The sequence below is a fragment of the Strix aluco genome, chromosome 12, assembly GCF_031877795.1.
Source record: "Strix aluco isolate bStrAlu1 chromosome 12, bStrAlu1.hap1, whole genome shotgun sequence".
NCBI classification, from domain to species: Eukaryota; Metazoa; Chordata; class Aves; order Strigiformes; family Strigidae; genus Strix; species Strix aluco.
The window spans coordinates 23,657,409-23,680,745 of NC_133942.1; the positions used below are offsets into that span (position 1 = coordinate 23,657,409).

Below are 23,337 nucleotides of genomic sequence, written 5' to 3' on the forward strand. Positions count from 1 at the left end.
AAAAGGGTTGTGTTAAGCCAGTGTCCCATAAGAGTACCACAGCTGTCCTTTATCTTATTTACCGGTACATTAGGATTTTGGTGCCTTTTCTTTTTTGCTTGCTTTATAGCTGATAGAAGGCATGCTTCCAAAGAAACCAAAACCCCCAAGCAACCAATAAACGCCCAAACACAAAAAAACCCTTATTTGAATAACAAAGCAAGAAGAAACTATTGCAGAGATTTTATCAAGTACTCTTTTCTGTGAGAAATTATACATGACATTCACCATTAGAAAGTTGGCATTTTGACCTGCACTTGGAATGGCAAGCAATGGGAGCTATTGGGATATGCTGACTTTTTAACAGCAAACACAGGGAAAGAAATAAAAGATATGCTGCTAATTTCACTGTGAGCAAAGGGCCAACAAAGCAATTACACAGCTTGTAAGACCTACCTAAATTCCTAGCTTTGCCCACTGGATTCTGTAAAGTACAAAGAAGTAATTTTTTCCAAATACTTCAGTGTTTGACTGTTTTTCTTTATGAGAAACAGTTTTTACACATGCATATTCATACTGCTCTGCCTACATAAAGAACACATCTTGAAAGTGGCATGAGATTTTGGTGTCCATCTTAAAAGCATGAAGCGAATGGCCTAATGGCCATTTTCCTGAAGGCACCACCTTTCATCAGGCTATTGGACCACGTTCAGAGGCGTTTCAGCTGAAACACTGGCATTACTAAGAAGTTGACAACCCAGTCTTGATGCCTGTCTGCATGTCTTTTTGCAGCTCCTCTGACTGTGTGCAACCTTTGAGTTTACTTTACTCCATGGTCTCAAACTTGGTTCAGCCTGAGATCTTGCAGCACTCAGGCTCCAGGAGAGAACAGTAGAAAATGGACAAAGAGGGGAAGGTGAGAAACAGAGATGTGGTAACAGAAGAGAGTAACACTGCCTTCAACACTGTTCCAACAAACTTTTAACTAGTGCCATATTTTCATTTGTAAATTAAATACTAAATGATGTGTATCACATTGCCATCCTTATCTAAAGACATTTGCTGTCCAGATCTGAAGATTTTCTTAGTAGAATTGTACTTGAGTAAGAAACAAGAGCTCAATCCCATATTTTGCTCTAATCAGAGTTTTAAGAAAAACATTAGCATAAAGAGGTGATAATTATCTCCTGTCCACCATAAAAATTTAATCAAAATATGAAGGCTTGGGTTTATCCTACAGAAACCATGAAAAAGCAATTAAGAGTGTGACACAAAGCCATCGTACTTGATCAGGAGAGTTGACCGTGTCCCAAGGATAAAACAATAACTAGTGTCCTGAGTCCAGTGCAGTGACCTTCTGGAACTGGAACTTTCAATTATGCCAAATTAGCTGCATCACATAGGCTGGCTTTGTGAGTGAGGCTGGATCAATGCAGTGCATTTCACCGACGATGACAATGATTTAATCAATCTCAGTCACTCAGTGGACAGCAATGATGTTGTGAAGTAAGCACCAAAAGAATGCTAGGATTTTTCATTGTCAGGGTTACCTAGCTGCTCCCCATTTGTTCTTTTTCTTTAAATGCTAATTTGAAACTATGAAAAAATAATGTTAAGTAGCAATTTCCTAGAAGGGTTTTTTGTCACATCTATTCAGACTTATATTCTACGTGCCAAATTGCAACCTGATGTTCAATAATGCTGTTTTTGACACTTCTGTGTAATAAAAGTGAAGATCCTTCTTCGCTCAAGGATGTCTATGACACTTTTGACACTTCTCTCCCAGAACTGCAGGCAGCCCAGATGTTCTTTGCATTAAGCAGAGCATTGCCGCAACTGCTATGGAATGTCGGAAGATATTGGGCTCTAGGCAAAAGTAGCAAAGGGCATCTTTCCTCTTTTTAACTGAGGAGTAATTTTTGGAGAGTAAAACCTTTTGATGTGCACAAAGTTAAAAGCCTCAGAGGGATTTTACAGGCAAGGGACACATTGCATTTTCTCTGGCTCTTGTTTCAAGGTAACTCAGAGCCATTACAGAGCAGCTGTTTCCACTTCTGTTCAGAAAAATACTCCTTACCTATCTACGCCATCGTGACATTGCTGTATCTGCTGGACATCTGAATGTTATGATACAGGCAAAAATGAAAGTAACAGGTCTTGGTGATGGACTCAAGCCTTCATTTCTGTGGACTCACAAGGGTGCAAGACCTAGCCACTACTGGATTGTTTGGGCTTCTCAAGGCTTGAATCCAGTGATTCACAGCAGTGGCAGCTCAAGGAGCCTTGGCCACATGCTGTGCTCCTGTACCCCAGTATTCTATCCAGCTGGGATAAACTAAGTGTTTGAAGACCACATCGTGTACCTGGAGGAAAATGTTCCTGGGTAAAAAATAACCAGATATTTTCTGCATTGTCTTGTTTATTTCTGCCCTTGTACTGTCCCCAAAACAGATGCTTCTGGGACTGAGTAGTAAACTGGACTGTTTTTCTCCTTTATTTTAAGAATACATAGGCTCTGCTGTTTAACACAGGCCACAAACAGTCGTTCTGTGCATAACAAAGTAATGCAGGATGCAGGAGTCCATGGGTAGCTCCCTCAAAAGAAATACTCTTCAAACTACAGCCCCGGGGCTCGCACAAGCCACAGTTCCTGTCGGTGGGTGGGCGGATGAGTCGGGGTCTTTCCCTTTATCCTGCTGCTCTTCAGCTCCACCTCCTGGAGCCACACACTGCATGGAAAGAACCACCTTGCCACAACCACGCACTGCCCTTACAGCAGAAACAGGTCAGCAGAGAGGCTAATTAATCAGTTTCCTCAGGAAAAACGTGTGCTAGAATGTTTTATTTTGAAATAAAACTTTTAATTTGGAAATTTCAGTTCGGGAATCTATTTTTAAGTACTTGCAACAGCCATGTCTCTGCCAGAAGGATTTTTTTTCCTTCCCCCCGCCCCCAAAATTGTGATTAATACAACTTTTACAAGGTTTAAAACAGCTCAGAGAGCTGTTATTGATACCCATCTATACACAGTCCCAAAGTTTAAGGTAGTCACACCACCTTCCTCAAAATAACAAGAAATGGAATCATATGTTTTAGAAGAGTCACTGTTATGTCTCTTCTGTCATCTCCAGGGAGCTGTGCAAGTGGCATAGGAATTTCTTAACCAACATTTTACTGGGATTACTCTTTGCCTGACTTCTGTCTGCAGCTGTACACCGAACTCACTGGAGCAGGGTCTGTCTGTCTTAGATGCTGGCTTATAGCTGAAGCAGGAAGAGCAGCAGCCAAAGTGAGTAGTGGGGAAAACTAATATTTCTGGGTGCTGCCAGGCCAGACTAGAGCAGTTCCTGTAAAACTCTCATCCTCTGGGAAGAAAAATTACTTGTAGCATCCATACTGGGATTTTTGTGTTGCACTGCCAAACCATCTCTTAATGCATGCCAGCTTTATCAAGGAGCCATTAGCATACCAAAAGAAAGGCAATGAACAGCAGCATGCTTTGCTGTACCCTGCCACCAGTTCCCAAACAATACCAGGGACTCCAGCTGACACTTCAACCCTCCATGGTCCTTCTGATTAGACAGGTGTTAAGGAAGACAGAACCACTGCCTACTGCCTTATTTAAAACCCAAACTGGGGATGGCCTGCAGGTGACCTTGGTAAACTGCAGGGCCCGTGCCTGTTCACTTTTTGGTCCATGTTGTAAGTTTTTGTTCCTATGTGGGATAGAGTGCTACAAACCCATCAGGGATGGTGCTACTTTAGCAACAGTTGTCATGTTGTATGCTCCTTTTCTAGACATATTCCCTACCATGGGTGTCACTTTCACAGTCAAATGCCACTGGACACAGAGTTATGGTTGTGATTACTATGGAAAATAAGAAACACAAGGACAAATCATTTTAACAGAAGGGTCAGCAATGGAAAACGGCAGTCATCCTTTTATGTCATAGTGCCTCCCAGTTGGACCTGGCCTCTGCAAAATGGGGAAAGGAGTCCAGAATTGCATAGATCCATTATCCTCTATGGTTCAGGACGACAAGCTCATTAGGAACTATAGCTTCATTAGGTAGCAAGAGCTGCCCTGTTGTCAGGCTATGATCTATTTCTTACCTTGGATTGTGCCACAGATTTTTCTCTCCCACATCCCAATCACAATTGACTACCACACCTCACTGCGTTTGGTGATGGAGGGTAGATCTTGCTTTAAAAATTATAAGCTAAAGTTTCAGTAATACTACAGTAAAATCTGCTACACATTACTCAGTATTATCCATGTACAGGTATGTCCTTACTTCTCCTCTCTGGTATGGAAAGGGATCACTTGCCAGATGACTACAATTATTAGCAGCTCCCATTACAGGGCTAATCTATGCTCAGTGATTACACCCGAGCGCACAGTAATAACAAAAACACCCGACCACACCTTTGCAATATATATTTACCTTTGCATTTAAGAGATGCCCAAATTTACAATGTAAATCAAGTAGTAAAATGAAGCCACAAACACAAAATTAAAAATATAATTTAAAAATGTGACTGTTTTGGACATGCTGGGGAGTACAGGGAAAAAAGGCAGGGCACTACTTTATTCTATGGGAATCCTTTTTGCTTTTAAGGTTTGTTTTTTGAAGGCAAAATGGATTAACATTTAATCTAGCATTATAATGATATATAGCATTTACAAAAAATTGAAAGAGTCAGAAAACAACGATATCTTAGAAAGTTCTATCTTATTTCTCAGGCTTCCAAAAGAAGTGCTCAGATATAATTGCTTAAAGTAGACTTCAAAAGATTTGATACACCAGCAGCTGCAGCAAATACATGACTTTTTCTATTTTAATTATCCGTTTCTTCTAATAGCTTCTACAAGATTTAAACATGAATAGAGATCAGAGGGGGAGGCAGATTTTATGTTTTACCTACACTATTCTGAAAACAGGGTAATGATTATAGAAATGGCTGAATCTTGCATGGTGGTTTGTTTGTGCAAGTGAAGTACTCCCCCAGTGTTTCTCTTCTCCAAGTTCAATGATTAACTCCACTTAAAACCTAATCCTTGTGTGTCTGTTGACAGAAATCTCTGCTACATAAAAGATTTAATAGCAAGACTTGGCATAAAATATTTTGGCAAAATGAACCGAATATCACATCAAACACAGTTGAAAGGCAAAATTCCCAGCCAACAGAACAGTTTTATCAAACTCCAAATTCTGATGTTCTTTTATTGTGGCAAAATCAAAATTACTTCTATCTTATAGAATTTCTTTGGTCAAGGTGAAAGCATCTTAGATATTGTTATTTGTCTTCTTTGCAGGGATGTAGTACATATTCTATTATGGCAAGACTCTCTGCTTCCTTGCTCAAAACTGTAAAATATATTGCTGTCCCGTTTCACAAAATTTAAAGCTGTTCTGGTGAATACACAATTTTCATTTGGAGTTTAAAAAAAATTTTTCACGCCTCATTTACTTAGAAGTTCTTTGCCTTATCACTGCTCCAGCTATTTAAAGCACTGCCTTTCTGTTTATGAAAGCGAACTTTCTTCCTTCTCCTTCACATTTTTAAAGATAAAAAAATTAAAAAGTAACCTTTCCACTGACATTCTTCTCATAACACATACCAAATTGATTTGAAAACATTAGATTTGCCAAATTTCTCCTGCATGTTGAACTGGAGTCTAAATATGGCTCCTTTATTTATGTAAGTGGAGGCTTATTTATTCGAGAGACAATTTTTTGGAGGATTATCCTAATGAGTGTGGTGAGAGCAGCTAAAAAATTTGAATTAGTTTTTAATTTTTAATTTTTGGAACATCAATTTTCAGACAATTTTTGGACATATAATTAAACATGAAGTTAATTATCTGTTTACAAGGACTCTTTTAATGCATGGCTTTCACTGCAGAGAGGCTGTGCAGTCAGGCTGTAATCTGAGGCCAGTAGTGACACTGATGCCAGGCAGAAGGGCCACTGCACACCACAGCCCACAGTGCGGGACAGGGACAGTCCTAAACGCACCTCCAGCAGAGGCGAGACCCCACAGGCGAGAGCAACAGGCCTTTGCATCGAGGCTCTTCCTGTCGTGCCCACCGAGATGACCAGAGTGAACCTGCACAAATGGGGAATTCCCTCACAGATGGGGAGGTTTTGGCCCTTGTTTATTGTGCAGGTGGAAGTACGGTTACAAATGCATCCCATAAACTGGAATGTAAGCTCAGCAAAATCACTGTTTTCACTCATTTTTAATTCTCAAAACCTGCAGCTTTTGTGCTGGGCTGTTACATGATTTCAGCAGATATTTGTAAAGTTCAAAGGAAAATCCTTTGAGAATTTTTTTGTATTGAAAATGAGATCAAAATAGTGGTTTTCCTGTTTTATAAATACATTTAAGATCATTCAAAAGCTGGCTGAAGTTTAGAGCCTCACATTTCTCTTGATTATTTACATCATGCTAAAACTTCAAGGCACTGTTGTGCCTGACCTCTCCTGCCCTGAGCACAGTGTGGTGTCCCAAAGAGCTATGATCACACGCTCTCATCCTGCAGACATTTACAACATGCTTGACTGCAAGCAGGTGAACAGTTCCCACTGAAGTAACACAAAATTAAGTCAGAGGTAATGGAAATTTTTAAGACCCCATGAATCCTACCATGAGCCCTGCACAGACTCAGAGGCCTGTCTTTTTGGAGTTAATTGAACGAAGGCTAGACTTTTTTACCTGAACTATCATCACAGAAGTAACAAATTCCACAGGTAAACACATCTACACCACCTGAGCACCAAAAACATTGCACACTGCCCCTGAAATGATACCTGTTGACACCCACCTTGTCAACAAGCTGAAACTATATCTGTTCATTGCTCCCCTCGCTTCACACACATTTCAAACTTGTGCTCATGTCATCATCCCAGTGACTACAGGCAAAAATATCAGGCGATTCCTAACCAATTTCCTTTGTGCACACAGGAACCAATCATCTCTTTCAGCCGAAGGGTGTCAGGTACACATCCTCTGTTTTGTTCATTCCAACATAATCCACATCATTTTGTGGTGTAAAATTATTCCTAATTAGTACATACTCTAAAGAAAATAAAAGGAAACTCCAAATAAAGTTATGAATATGCAGTTAAACTTAGAAAACATAGACTAGAGGGCAAACGCTTAATCCTGTACAGATACACTGGTGTAAATGTGAAGCTGATGGCTGACATGGTGGAATATCTCCAAATTTGTACTGGCAGAAAAAAGACAATCTAGCTAACGGTTCCTAAAATTACTAAATGAAATAATAGCTCTTGGATAACATATTTGTAACACAGATAAAAATATTAGCACTTTGCAGATCTCCAGACAAATCAGGCAGGATTACACTGCAGTGAGAAGTGATACCCTGATGAAAATACAGATGTGAGTTTAGTTTAAGTGAGAAATAAGTCTTTCTCAAGTATCACATTCTTTTCTCCATAAGAAGTATCCGTGTATTTTCAGTACCTGCACTGGCCCATACAATGTGACACTGTTTTTTTGTACAGATGTGAATGACTGGGATGATAGCATTGGTTCTGAAACTGTTTCCTACCAGAGGTGTCCTATTTCACTAAAAAGGATTCAGTTTCTATTTGAGTTTTGTTTTAGGATAGCTCTTGTTTAATTTTATTTTTCATGTTAAGTTGCAAACTTGCACTAATAAGAGCTGGTATTTTCACAAGAGCTGGAATATTCTGCCCCTTAGTTATCATAAAATCCTATATTCTGAACATGTCTTCAGACAGTTACGTGAATTATTAGTTAGCTGTTAGGTGGATTTATGGTTTTCATCTTAGCCTGAACTTCTCTCATGAGCATTCAGATAAATTATTTTGAAGGCGTTCAGGAGCTAAGCATTCAATTGTATTATGTTAATATTACAAGATATCTATATTCATGCATCACAAATGACTGTGCTATAGTTTACTTAATATTTTGCATTATTATATAAATATGAGTCTTTACGCCAATGCATTAGTTCCTTTTTCCCCCTGGTGTTTAAGATTGTGCTGAAGTCCCGCTGATGCCATAATTGAGGTTAAGCATGTGCAGAAGTGCTGTTTGAGATGGGCCCCTATTCCCCAACGTGCCATTTGTCTCTGGTAGATGATGGAAGATTGCTTTACTCTTTGCTCATTAATATAAATACATTTTATCCTCTCTTTGCACTAGCTATATGCCACAAAACCATTTTTACCATTATATAATTTATAGGCATGCACATTTCAGGAACATTTCACATACCTATATGTGGAATTAAACCCGAAAACGTACTAATTCACACTTCAAATACTATTTTGGGGAAATACAGATTTCTAACTTTAAAATGTATTTCAGTGCACCCAACAGGGGTAAATTAAGATTAAGCACTGAACTTCAACTTCATTGTGCCACCTTAATATTTGGTTAACATAGTATGTACATAGAATATTTGTTACAAGGTTTGTGAATAACTGATTCTCATCTCCTCTGTGAGGAAAATTGACTCCATTACATGGGAGAAGAGACATCAAGCTAACATTACATGAAGTCATAATCCTCCATTGAGACATCACACAATGACATTGTTAACATTAGTATGCAATATTTATCATAAATAAAAGAGGCTATTGAGGCTTTCAACCCATAAACAGCTCTGTGTGGATGACTTCACTGTAGGAACACAGTGAAGTTATAATGAGGATAAAAGATTTATTTATACCTAAATATGTTCTCATTAGGAATTCTGCACTAGCACGTAGCAAATCAGTTGGAGGACCAGTATGGTTTTGTGGTTTGTTTTGGTTTTGTTTTTCTTTAAATTACTATTTCTTGTTTGCACTTTTAACTAAAAACATTTAGTAAAAAAGAAAAAAGAAATCTGTTAATGAGTTTATTGTACTATGTATAGTTAATTCTCACGAATGAAGAATTATTCAATTTTTATGGGATACAGTAACATCCCATCACTCCATAACACAGAGATCCAGTAGACCATTAGCTCAGACGTTCATAAAAAGGGGAATTGTCTTTGAATAGGTCCCTCCGGCACATATAACATATAGTCATGAAGCACCATAGTGTCATGTAAGATTTCTTCCTGACCTGCCTTTATATTATACTCTTTCCCAAACACCACTTTTTATATTTCTCTTAACACATTGAAGGAGTAACCCACATTGCATGGGAGGCACCCAAACAACCACCTGCGGTCCCTTCCAAGATCTCTCATCGACTCTGTGCTGTCATCTCACAGTCTATTTGAAGGAAATTCAGCTCAGCTTAACACCAAATCCTCTGTACTACCTCACTTTGTCTTACTACCATAAATACCTCCTTCCTTTCTGGGGCCCAGGTTTACTTTCAGACTGTTGTTTCACATTCACCTTTGTCAGGTGAAACCTAACAAAAATAAGGCAATGGTTCAAAGTATGTGTCCATACTTCACATTTGACTACCATTGTTTTTGTTCAAAACACAATCTTCCTTTTTGGCTAGCCTTATTTGCCATCTTTAATTTATTTTCAGTGTTCTTAAACAGTTCTGTTGGTAAAACCTTTAACGTATTTGGGGATATTTCACTACTAATGGAATTATGGTACAAGAAGACTAAGTATATGTATATATTATATGGAGAACATTCTCTGTGTAACAAGAACCCACCCCATAACCACTAGTTAATAGAATCACTAGGAAAAAAAATACTGAAGTAATGCATTATTTTTTATCTTAGAAGAATGAAGTTCATCAGGTATTCATTTCTCATCTTGGGAATTACATAGACATGGTTCATCTCTTTCTAAAACTGCATTTAAGTTGATTACATGTAAGCTGACTGATAAGAAAATCTTATTGAAAAACAAATCATTTAATTTAGAATCACTCAGCTCAGCAGAGAAAGTCCTTACCAACAATTACTGAGAGATCTGAAGAATTCTACTCCACCTCTAAATGTAGATGAAAAAACATTTACTTTTCCTGTTAATTTCAGCTGTTCATTTTCAGCAATAAAAGCTCAAACTTTTTTTTTTTAAATTGAAAATTAAGGCCAACTCCTTGCAAAATCTCTTTCCTGTGGTCTTAGCAGTTCTGTGGTATTAGTCGTCCCCTTTTATTCAGACTTTCGTTTTGTATATATAATTTTATATTTATTTTTGTATAAATTATAATTTTTTGTATATAAATTTATTCTGCTGAAAGCAGATTAAAAAAGCTTTAATTTGAAAAGCCATTTACAATTTTGAAAAACGACAATATTTTCAGCTAGATCTGCTTAAAGGAACTAGCTGTAAAAAATTAACACAGCTGACATAAGTTACTTTCATTTCTTATGCTCTGTCATCATACTTACAAACTCACATACTCCATTTAAAGAGATAACAAGATGAGAGTAAATTCGTTCCTGTTACTATATAGTGGAACAGAAAATACAGAGATTGTATGAGTTTAATGTAATAGAAACAACATGCTGTTTAGATCCTACTCCTCTGGTATATTTTGCCTCAGTCTGTGATGAAGTGTCCGAGGGGAACAGAAAGATGAACTTCATAATTTAGGTGAAATTCTTCCCATTTTTAAAGATTTGTTTGCATATATGTAACCTAATAGAAGTACAGATTTTCAGACTATTCATCTGAGATTCAGATTATTATCTTCAGCACATTAAGTGACAAATTTTTAAAAAGTATTTCCAAGTTTATAATTTCAGTTCCTTTGTGCTAATGATGCACAATACCATGGGGCTTGGAAGGTATTCCCTGCTACCTCTCCTGCCAATTCAGCTCTTAACTCTTTAAATCCCTAAGGGTCCAGCCAAAGTCCCATTAAAACCAGGGGAAATGTTCCCACTTCTGTGGAAGCTGGATCAATACAGATCTTAAATTCAGTTATTGGACAAATATTATTTTCTTCTGATTCATGCATTTGTTAGACATAAAAAGAAAGCAGTTTCATTCCTTTAATGGGTTTTTCACAGTAATCTAGGTGGCTGGTGCATCTGCAATGTGACAAAACTGATATCTCTTTTTGCAGAGGGTATATAAGTTTCCCCATCTATCTCAAAAAAAGTCTCACAAAGCTATTCAGAACTCAGTACACGTTCTTTCCTCTTCACAACTCATTTTGCTTTTTTTTTTTTTTTTTTTTTTGTGACAACCTAGGCAATAATTCACAGCTCACTGGGTCTCCTAAATAACCCCCTTTATATTTACATGGTAGGCATTCCCCCATTACCCAGCAGGATTCAGCTGTATTGGCAGGCAGTCATTAGGCATTCTTAAGACTTTGGGGGTTTAACATACCCTTCTCTAGTTAGTGTCTTTGAAAACACCCTGTATGGTTACCATCTCAGCAAATATATAGCAAATCTCGACAATTTAACAATAACATAAACTGTGTCATTTAGTAATTTTGAAGTGGTTCCTTCTTTGGGTCCCATCCAGACTCCCACATGAAGCCTTTAAAGCTCAGAAGTATTTCACAAAATGGAGGATTGTTATGTTTCTTTCTTTTGCTAGAAATTAAAGGAGCTACTTGAGTCTCTTTGCTAAAACTTTCATAACTGTGTACTTGCTTTGCATTATGTGTTGTAGTTACTTTAACCCAGCATCAGTAAGAATTCTGGGGGAAATGAAAATAATGCAAAATTACACCCTCTATTGATGAATGGAGAAAAGTCCTTTTAGGAAACAGGTGAACTAGAATAAAGGTAGTAAAACGTGCTATGAAAAAGATGCCCAAGTCTAACTCCCACAGAAGTGGGACTTTCACTAGGAGGTCATCTTTTACTAGAAAGATACTATCTGAGCACAAAAGAAGAGCCAAATTTCCAAGGCTTACGGTCTTGCTCAGACTGAGGAAGCTCCCCCAACTGACTTCCTCCACTGCCTACAGAAAGTCATTAAAGACTCTACAGCTCTACAGCCTGCCTTGACACTGACATCTCTCGTACAAACAGGACCTACGGGGTCACTTACACATGGACTTAAGCACACACACGGACTACAGGAACACCACCACCTCTTTGAATTCTTTAGTAACTGCCAAGTTATATTATGGAGGCTTGTAGGAATATAAAAGAAGAAAACAGAGAAGTTGATTCATATTAGCATTGCTGATGCTTGGTACTGGTAATTCTACTTGTTCTGGAAACCTCCAAACAAACCTGGAGTGACAGATTGCCAATCATGCCTAGAGCAGTTTGTATCCTATGAGCCTTGAATTGACACAAATGTTCAAAACTAGATTTGTTTACTGCATGGATAAATATTTCAAATTAATATATCCAAAATGCTTACATCAGCAAAAATCTCAAGAGAAGTGATTTTGTTCTGAAGAAAGAAAAAAGAATACAACCATCTTTTTGTTTACAGTTGGACTATTCTCGTTTTAATATTATCTGAAAGTTTAACTGGGGTATTTGTTTCTTTGATGAGAACCAGAGCCTTCATGATACAATGCCTCATATGTGTCACATACAATGTCATTAGATATGTCCAGATTTAAGGAGCGAATTCTGGGTAATTCTTAAAATAAGAGCCCTTCACACTGACCAGAAGTCATGACAGAATATGAAAAGTATGTGGTGATAGTTAATCTGCAAAGTCATTGCTCACATTTCAAAATGCTTTTACTAATTTTGCTAATCTTTAAGACCAATAAGCACTTCAATATATATTTCTCATATTTACAAAGTTCAAGTAACATGCTGACAGCACCAAACAATTCACCACCACGGGTGTAATGAGAGGAAGGGGCCCAAACCCCCACAAATTGTTTGGGGTTTTCTTTAATCAAAGTGAGTAGTTCTTAGTCATATTTTTTCTTATGGGATCCTGTAGCTTCTGAAGACTTCTCTTTCACTTTTAAAATTTCTGTAGAACACAATATCCCTCTATCATTTGAAATGCTTTGATAATCTTTCTTTTAAACTGATTACTTGCTTAAAGTTCAAGCTAATAAAAGTAACATCCTATTAAAAGAAAGCCTAGGTGCAGAGCAGAATTTTTGGATGCTAATTGGTCATGTTACTAGCCATCCATGAAACAGATGCTGAAAACACTCCAAAGTCTTCAGAAATGCCTCTCTAAGTCATAAATCTTTTACAGGTACAATTATGTGAGAGGAGAAATAGGAAAAGCACATTCAACATCTGGAGTCAGATGAGTTTACTGAAGTAAAATTGCAAAATTAAATTTAGATGAACTTAATTAAAAAAGGGGATCCAATTTAATATGGACATTCATCAACTTCTCATTGAAAACCTTTCTTGCCTCAAGAAAATATAATAAAGTATGAACACAAAAACCATATAAAGGCTGAAATGAAGTGTGAAAGGATGGTCAAATAAAAAAATACAGTAAGAAGGAACTCTCTCTTTTTTCTTCATTTTAACACACATGCAGATGCACAGACTTCTTCTTTAATTGTACAGAATATTGAACTATTTTTTGTCTCCATAACAGTGGAACAAGTGTACCGGTCATCTGTATGCCCTGAAGGTCATTAATCCTTCTGAGGCATATGCTACGTATTTACTGATGACATGAATATGGAACTTTCTGCCTGTCTTTCCCTGTATGTATTTATAGTTGGTCAATTTTTTCTCCTAGATCCTAAAGAACTTTATCTAAACCCAGTTATATTTCTTTGTGCTCAAATGTTCATTACCCGAGTTGCTCCTGCTGAAGTGAATGGGAGTTTTGTCACAGGACTGGGCCTTGGGTGACTTATGGTGAATTTTCATGTGCCTTACTTAAGACACAACAAATTGCCTTCCTTTACTAGGCCACTTGTGTCTTCTGTTTCCAGGGGAAAAAGATCTAGTAGTTCAGTACCAGTCATTTCTAGATTCCATGAATTCTGTCTCTCAGAACAGCAGTGACTTTCAGCTCTCCAACTTACAGTGCATACAGAATTTAGTAGTGTCAAATAACAATTTGAAAAGTTTAGAATAGTGTTATTAGAATCATATTATTTCCTTACAAAACTGCCTTGATAATTTGTTGTTCTGCACCTTATTTATGTGATCAAGTGATGATGTGAATGCTGTGTTCTTTTATTTCTAAAAAGAGCATTACTAGTACTGTATGCTCTGAGCAAGATACTGTCCTTTATTAGGAATACATTCCAACATTATAAAAGTTACCCGGCAATAATGAAATGTAATCTGTCTTGAGGATTCATGATAACACATTATTATGCTCATTTTTGTATGAAAAGAGCATGATTGGACAGGAATGCTATTGTTGTTGAATACATCTTTAAACTGAAGCAGAGATTTTATTGAACTACTTGGTTAATGACAATAAATTGCTAGAGGAATACTGCATACAGGTTTTGTTTCCATGTCGGAAGAGTTCTAGGTTTTGCAGTGTAATCCAATTCAAAAAAATACATACTTCAGTAGCCTTGAATTGGCAGGACTTGGAAGTGTGGTACTTGACATCTGTATCACAGTGATCTAAAACTAGCATGAGCATGACTGGACAGGATGAGGTCAAAGGGCTGTCCATATCCTGCCTCTAACAGTGGCCATTAGTCGATACTAAGTGGAAGAGTACAGCACGCAGTGGTATGCCTCCCTTGGTCTTCTAATTCCTCAGGTCCCAAAATATTTGATGTGGTATATGCAATAATGGTGAGAATAATTTTGAGCAAAATATCACCACAAGCAATATTATAATCTAAAAATTAGATCTTTCTTCCCCAAAAAGCTGAACACTTGCAAACCAACATGATTTCCTGTTAAAGAACTACTCCATACTATCCAACTACTGTTTTCTAGAAAATGTATTCCAAATTGATGCAAAAGTATGGTGGGACTCAGCTGTTCCCTCTTCTTTTTATCTTTTAACAAAGCTGAGAATTTATCTTTGCAGCAGAAATTCTGAGCTTCAAGATGCAGATATATTACACCCCTTCACAAGGTCTCCACAGCAGTATTTGAGAATCTGACTCAAGGTTTGAGCAATCAGACTCGTTACCACAAAGATAGCATTAGAGGGGAAAATAATTTGTAATTTTACAACTTACTGCTCAGTTTCCAGCAAGAGGAAACTACTAAATTTCCTTTTTGTGCATTTTACTTTGCCTTTGAAGCCTGCCTACCATCCTTTTGTAAATGATTACATTCTTCAAAATGTACAATGTGAAACCTTCCGAGAGAAGTTACATTAGTAGAGAGGACAATAAAAACAGCCTTTCTAATTTTAGTCTGATAAGAATTGCTGAGAACTTGAGTCCTGAGCTCAATCTCTTGCAGATCAATGTATGTTCTTATATCTCTCTATGCTTGCATTGGTCAAGGGGAAATACTTCATTTTTCACACAGATTCAGTTTCAGTGTAACGTAACAGAAAACAGTAATATTCTGGTGTGGTTTACTATGGCATCTTTAAGACCTTACCACTGAGACTGAATGTGAAGATCCTTAAATTGCTGGCATCAGTGTTCCTGTAGAGGCTGGCACAAATTCAGATGAGTGATCCTGCCAAAAGTCAGAGGAAAATATTCATCAGACAGATGATTATTTTTAATCACACTTTCCCAGTACCCATGGAAGCCTTACTTTATAAATGCCTACTGCAGGTTTAATGATAAGACCACTAAAATAGATCTGAACGCAACACGCCAGCACGTTGACTTTTCAAGTGACTGTGAACCTGAATATTGATTCCCACAGGGTACTTTCTACAGAGAAACTGTCCTTGTATGAAAGCAATGCAACAGATTTTACCAGGAAAAATAACAGTGTATTGCATTATTTGTTTTAATAAACTGCATTAGAAAGATGCCTCATAGAAAAAACAAACAAACAAAAATGCACACAATTGGCCAACCCCAAATTAATGAAGCATACACTCATACACAGTTCATTTTCATTTCAGATGAAAGGGGTTTTGAAGTTCAAATAAATTTGACTCCTAATAGTTTTAGTACAGGATTATCTCTCTTAACATCTGAAAAATAACATTCAGAGTTGGCATTTAACAGCTTATTTGTATTGCAGCACTTCAGGGACAAGCAAACTTGTAATTTCTACCATATGTGGAACATTTCTTTCATTAAAGTACTGAAATTTCTATACAAAAAATCATGACTGAGAAAAACTCCAGCAGAAGGATTATTTAACAAAATACACGTATAACATATAATTATTTTTGCTATTTACTTTTAATTAATGCATAATATACTGTAAATACAAATATGTACATGTATACATTTGTTTCATTAAGGTTTACATGGTTATTTTAAAAATTATTCCAATTCTGTTTAGGAGAACATGAAAACTATCTTGAAGGGAAAGCAAAGAAATGGAATTGATGACAAGAAATACATAGTCAAGTGGAGCAGTGTTCTTGGATCAGACCAGTTTTAAGAACTTGTAGCACTCAAATCCAAGTTGCCTCTATACAATAACAGAGCAAATTCAAAACAGGAAAAAACTGTAAGGGGCCAACATCAAGCACTAAATTAATAGAGAGGGTCTCCACATCTCTCTTTTCCTCTTTTACTCAAGCTCCCAATGAAAATATTACCATTTTCACTATATAACAACAAATACCTTAGAGTGAGGTTTTCAAAGACATGTAAGAGAACTGGGTGTCTAATTCCCTCAGGCAGTTTTGAAAAGTGCACGATTAATATACTATATAGCTCCTTATACATCAAACAATTTCCCAGTGCACTTCACATTAATCTTTAATCTAGACACTTTAATCTTCAAATCTTCATACAATAATCTTCAATGAAAGGTTCTTTCTGGGAGTTTACAGTATATTTAACACAATTTAAAAACTACTACTGCATTGCCCTGGCTTTTAATATCCAGAAAATGTTTTATAAATTAGATCAACTACAACCTGGCCAAGGTTTCTGTATTTTTAATATCTTTGGAGGGAGATTACAACAAAAGGGTGCTGGAGGGAATGACTTAGCTGGTTAAGCATCAGTTTGCAATACTTTAAATCACTCCAGAACCATAGCTGCAGATCCCAGAGTTTATTCAGTGTTTCACTTTTTCCAAGGTAAGGACTAGCATCTCTGCGTACATTATTGGGGGAAACAGCATAGCTTACAGTGTATACTACCCTGTTTTGGCAGCTCTCTGTGTGCACATCTGGCCGTGGACATAGTTTCCATATCTGTGTTTTTGCCAAAAATATGAACTGTTAGAATAGTGTGCCAGGCCCATTCTGCAGGGATATAGCCATGACTTCAACTCCTCCTGGCCTTTACTGTTCCCTTCAGTGCTGTTTACTCTGCCACAGCACCTCTGAGTTCTACTCATGGACCAGGGCTTCACAGTATTAGCCCTATCTAAATGCACGGTGGATAAAACTTCTAAGAATTTATACAGTGGATTGAGGACAAAATGCAATAGGTCAGTATGAAGAAAGAGAAAAAAATGAAGATAATAGCCATTATGACAAGCAATATTGTTTGTAGGCAGCCTGGCAGAAGCACGTTTTGAGGAGAGATTTGAAGAACCAGTGTTGCAGAAGTGTCTAAGGAATTTTGATGGGAAAAAGCATGAAGGTGCTGGCTTGAAAATGAGAGCTGAGGAGCAAATGGACATGTGACTCAATCTGAGGTTGAAGCTGCTGTTTTCATACTAAGAGAGGACACATAGCAGAGAAAGAACAAATAAACCACGTAAAAGAGAAAAGGGAGAGTCCCATATCACCTGAGTGTTATGGTCAGAAAGCAATATGAGAAAAAAAACCCTAAGAAAACAAGTTTTCTAACAGCATTATTTGAGTTGGTAAGATTATGTTTGTTGAGATTTGAGAAAACAAATTCATGGTGCAAGAAATCCAAGAGCCAATATAGATGGCTAGGAAAGACCATGTGTCAGGCTTTACATGCCAGCTGGATTTGAGGTGACAAAGAGAAATCTCAGTTGAAGACAGCGCTCAGGTAGTGAATTTGGGTGACAGATGAGGTGATAAGCTGTTAACAGACATCATGAGAATGAATAACTGAGAGGGCTTCTGCAGAAAGAGTAAGGACCAGTGTTTTAGTGATGTTAGTTTGAGATACCACTTCAATATTTACACAGAAACACTTAGATTTTAGTTTGGGTAGGAAGAGGCAAGCTTGAAGTACAGAGGTCCACATAGTTCCTAACCAGCCTCATAAACGTGGTAGCTGAATTTGTGCTTTCATGTGAGATGCCTCATGGATAAACTAGGAAGTAAAAACCTGACTTTCCTGTAAACTCCTGCAACTGGAGACTTGATAAGGCAGATTCACCAAAGAGCACACGGAAGAAAGGACAGTGTCATGAAAGCCAAAAGAGGAAAGGATTACAGTAAGATTATCAAAGTTAAATATATATTTAAACACCTGATAGGTTCACATGGTCAAAGGTGGAGTACCGATTCTCTGACTGGACTGGAGAAAGTTATGACAGACTGGTTTGAGCAGTTTCTGTTTGACTACAGAGAGTGGGAATTAGATGGCAGTGACTAGTGTGCTCCATGCATTCAGGGATGAGAGCTTATTAGAAAGACAGGTGGGGTAAACACAGGGACATTTTGAAGAAGTGAAAGACTAAGGCAAGCTTGAATTGTGCAAGAAAAGAGGAGGAAGAGAGTGACAGATCGGAGGAAAAAAGGGATAAGATGACGCCACTGTATAAAGTGGATGAGCAGAGAAGGATAGCAGTTGGAAGACTTTATAACTTGAGACAGGCTAGAGGACTGTTTCAGGAACAGCAATGAGTGAAAGGAGGAGTTATGAAGATGATATATTAATCAGTTTTTACTGGGAAGAAACTGTCAAGATCCTTCACAGAGAAAGAAATTGTGGTGGGAGAAACTGCTTTGAGAATGAGTCAAAGGTGGTGAAGAGGAGATTAGGACTGTGGGTGAAGATTTCAATTATAGTAGCGAGGCATCTGACAGAATTGAGAGGGGAAAAAAGAATGACTGTGCCATGGAGGAAGCCAGCTTGGTCACAGGATTTCTGCTAGAAATGCCTTGTTGCACAAAGGAACAAGCAGAGAAAGTATCTATAAGAATGGTGGTCTTGATGGCTTTGAGAGATTCAGAGAGAAGGCAGATGCTGAACTCAATCAATTCAGGAACATCTCTTGCTTTTGAGCAAGGAGACCAAGGGAGGAGAGACAATAAAGAAGTCACTGGGCATTTTCCAACCTTGCTAGACCAAGTCATAAGTGGGTCTTTATTTAAAGCTCTTATGGTGTCTGTCACAGATGAATAGAACTTGACATGTGGATGAGTTTAATTTACCATGGAGCTGTAGCACTTCAAAAATGATTGCAGATCCATAAAAGGTCTCTGAATACCTGGTTTACATTCAGACATGACACCTGAACTGGCTAAAAGATACAGGCATATTTGTCCCACTATGCTTTTTATCTCAGAAAAATCCTACGATTTGTACTTTGAGGAAAAACATATGAAATATTTCATATTCATGGCACATGTTGCAGTGGGAGGACATGAACATTTGATAATTTGGGTTCAGATTTCCATTTTCTTCATGGTCAAGTCCATTCTAGGGATAGAAAGATTCATGCTAGCAATCCCATCACATTTCTGGTAATGCAGAAGGGTTTCAGCACATATAATTTTGAGCAGAGGAAGCAGCAAGCCCCTCAAAGCATTGGCAGACAAATGGCTGATACAATGTCTGAGAAAGCTAATGTTATGATTTATATAAGGCAAATTTATAGTCCTGGGAAGCAAGGAGAGCTTGGGGATAATATAAGTACTTATGGTCCAGAAAGCTTAGTGAAACTAAACTATTGTAAGACAGTGAGAATGGATTTTTTTGGATGAAGATATTTTCTTATTAATGATTCAGATGAAATTTTATACTGTTTTGGCAAAGTCAGGAGTTGAGACTCAAGGAGTGAGAATGCAAAAAAAAAGTCAAAATTATAAGTTAAAAAGCTTTAAGAAAGATATTCTAAAGTGACATCCAAATGTGCATTCAGAGGGGAACAATTAGCTGAGAGGACAGAATTGATGATTCCCTAAAGATGAAATTTATATTGTGATTTACAAGGGACTGTGATGGCACCCATGACTTCAGCTTGCTAAGTAGTATGTCACAGATGGTATCAAGCAAAATAACGAGAAAGGTCTTAGCAAGAGAAACATTAATCTTGACCAAACATTGACAAGCACTTTCAAAAACTTAGAGATGAGAAAGAGTAACAAATGGTCAAACTGATAATGCCCTAAAATTCGCTATGAAGCCAATACTTAATTTTATATCTTATTGCAGCCGACCTCTCTGAATGGATTACTATACTCATTAATGTACACATCCATTAGATTAGTGTGTGTAAAGTATTTGTGAGACACAACAGAAGAAATCCAGTAGCACCAAATATAACATTTTAGAATGGGATTTCTCACCATTTTTGCTCTCCTTCCTGAATCCACTCTTCACCTATTTCCACATAAATGCACTGAATTTAACAGAATTTTCCAAAATAATAATAATTTTTTATTTCTTTAGATGTATACACATACATTAAAAAGCTGCATCTACCTATCCACCTTGAATAAAAATTGATGTCCATGCTTTACTAAGAAGGAATGCAGCTCAGTGTAGCAACATCTGCCAGTACATATAGCAGTGGAGTAAAACACTGGAAAATTACCACTGGTGTTATTGCCTAGAAATAATGTAAATCCAATATCGAATTGGTTATGTAACTCAGCTATCACAAGGTTTCATACAGCATAGAAAAGTTGCATTTTAAAGTTTTATTGGGGGAGGAGAGGAGGTGTGAGGAGATGCGAGTTCTATTTAAACTGCTCTTAATGCTGTGCAATACGTGGAAGCAAGGTTAATTGAAAATCTGAAGTAATGTAAGTTCAGCCTTTAACAGGAATACATATGGTGTATAAAGCTCCATTGAGCCCAGGTGGATAAGTGAACATTTTCAATGCACATTAGTTGAAGAAATGAAGAAGTAGAAGCCGATAATAGGTATTACTAAACTGGAATATTCTGAAGGCCTGGAAGAGAGATAGAAAACCACTACCATGGAAATGTTTTATAGATTACTTTTTCTTCCCACCCAGAGAGTAGTAAGTCCCCCATTTCCCTTTAGACAAAGCTTTCTATTGGCTATGTTTACCATCTCTCTAGGGAAAAAGGGGTGGTTTTCAGAGACAGACTTTAAACAAGAACATCTGGACTCCCCTGTGAAGTCACAGTATCAGTGAGGTTCAGGATTTCACATAGCAGGTCTTCTCTGCCTCAGCACCCCTACACCCTGCTACAGCAGGAGAGGAGCCTAGGACCGCAGAAGAGAGGAATGCAAAGGTCTGCCTCTGTCCTTCAAGGATGCTTTTTTTTCCTTGGGCATGCTTTTATTAGGCTGAAGTTATTCATGATCCCCAAGAAACTGTAGGAATCGCCAGTCTAAATATTCATTATAACACACCTGTAAACATCCTATGCACTTGTGTCCCACATTATTCTTAAAAACCATTTAAATATAAGCATATCTGTCATTCTATATATATCTATAAAGAGATATATAAATAAATAGATGTTTATTCATTGCCACATAAAATGATTTCAGCATTTGGTTTGTCTACTACAGATTCACATGGTAAAATGCCCAAGTTCTCTGCTGTGCTGTCTCTGTCAGCATGAAGCACCTAATACCCCAGGCCAGGTATAGCTGAACCTATTTGAAGCTGTATGCTTTTCCATGCAGGTATTAGCAGTCTCTTCCACAACATAACTGTCCTCAGTTCTCCAAGAATTAGCCTTTTTCAAAATAATGCAGCTTGTTTAGCTGTCATCTCTTGCCTAGCCTCTATTCCAAAATGATGCAAACTTCAGACCTTCTGACTACTAAATACATCAATTTAATGCAACTCATAGGCCAATCAGTCAGGATCCTGGAAGCACACTAAAATATCAAGACAGAGAAACCTCTTTACAAAGGAAAACTCCTGAAAAGGTGTTTTGTTACATCAAAATCAGTGTTCCTAACTTTGAAGGGGTGGCCTTTTATATGCTCAAAAAAAGAGTTCAGAGAGCTAATCGTGCAGAGTATGCTGATTTCAAAAAGCATGAAAAACCCAATAATATTGACACATGACACTTATGAATGGATGTTACTTGCTTATTTTGGAAGAATGATACGCTATAATTTATCACTTAAAATAATAGCTAATTGAACAGCTTTTCTTTTATCACCTCTGTATCAAAATATTCTTAGCATTTTATAGCAATATTATGTTTTCCTATGTTTGAGACTAACAGGCAATAACAACTCCCCACCCTGTATTTCAAGACCCTGTTAAGCATAATAATATATTAAAGTCTGAATGCTCAGGAGGATGTATATGAAAACCAATGCTTGTATTTCACTAGCTGCACCGCAACCAACTTAATCACATGTCTAGAACATAGTTATTTAAATGCAACTGTGTATGTGTGACAGTTTTGGAAACTCTGGCTTAAATGAACAGCGTATTTGTTGTAGTTCCATTTTTCTTACCACTGATTTACGAAGGACCATTATAAAACTTTGATTTCATTGTTTAATAGCAGTATGTTACTCTGAATGAGGATCTGAAATATTTATGCAGGCAAGGATTCAGCACCTTCCAAAACCCATTTTGTGAGCTGGAATACTTCTGAATTAAAGCCATTTCTTCCTCTTTACAAGACAGTCAGATCAAATAACCAGATGATAATAATCACATTCAAATTATAACTCGGAAGTTACTAGGCTAAGAGCTAGAGAATAAACACCCATAACCAAAGCAAAGTATCTAAACTTATTTTTATCTAGTGATTGGCTACAAAAGGATGTACTAGCAACTACAAAACTTGGTATTACAGACCTAACTGTCTGTAGCTTATGTCTGAACAGTCTTTTCCTTTTGTAGTACATGAGTCTGAACCAATGAAGTCAACAGAGCAGGGTATTTGCTCCAACAAGAATATGCCTCTACGTCCCTCCCACTGAAATGGTCTGTCCCACAGTCCCAGCATGGCAGTGCTTTGTTAGAGGCCCAATTTTTCCTTCAAACTATCTTTCCAAACCTGGCTTTAGACAGAACGGCTTTTCTTTCTGGCACAGAGACATATCTGTGTCAATAAGTATTTTGGGTATCACTTTCATTCTTAATAAAATTAAAACTCTACAGCTTGAAAGCAAAAGGGTATGTCAACAAACACTTACTTTTCATCTTCCATCTGCATACTTAGTTATTTCAAAGGCATATTTAGGTACTTCCTCCATTTCAGAAGATTCCCTTTGAAAATGCATTTGAATGAATGTTACCCTTTTCTATGGAGATTTGGCCAAACATTTTTGTTAACAGCAATGTTGTTTAG

At 37.3% G+C, this 23,337-nt stretch overlaps 1 protein-coding gene across 1 annotated transcript in view; it reads right to left on the minus strand.

Moving 5' to 3' along the window:
* Nucleotides 1–23,337, minus strand: part of SEMA6D (semaphorin 6D) — a 228,058-nt gene that overhangs the window by 121,402 nt on the left and 83,319 nt on the right. The window contains exon 2 of the mRNA XM_074837200.1: nucleotides 15,395–15,475. The gene's annotated coding sequence lies outside the window, so the exon portion shown is untranslated. The remainder of the gene's footprint in view (nucleotides 1–15,394; nucleotides 15,476–23,337) is intronic.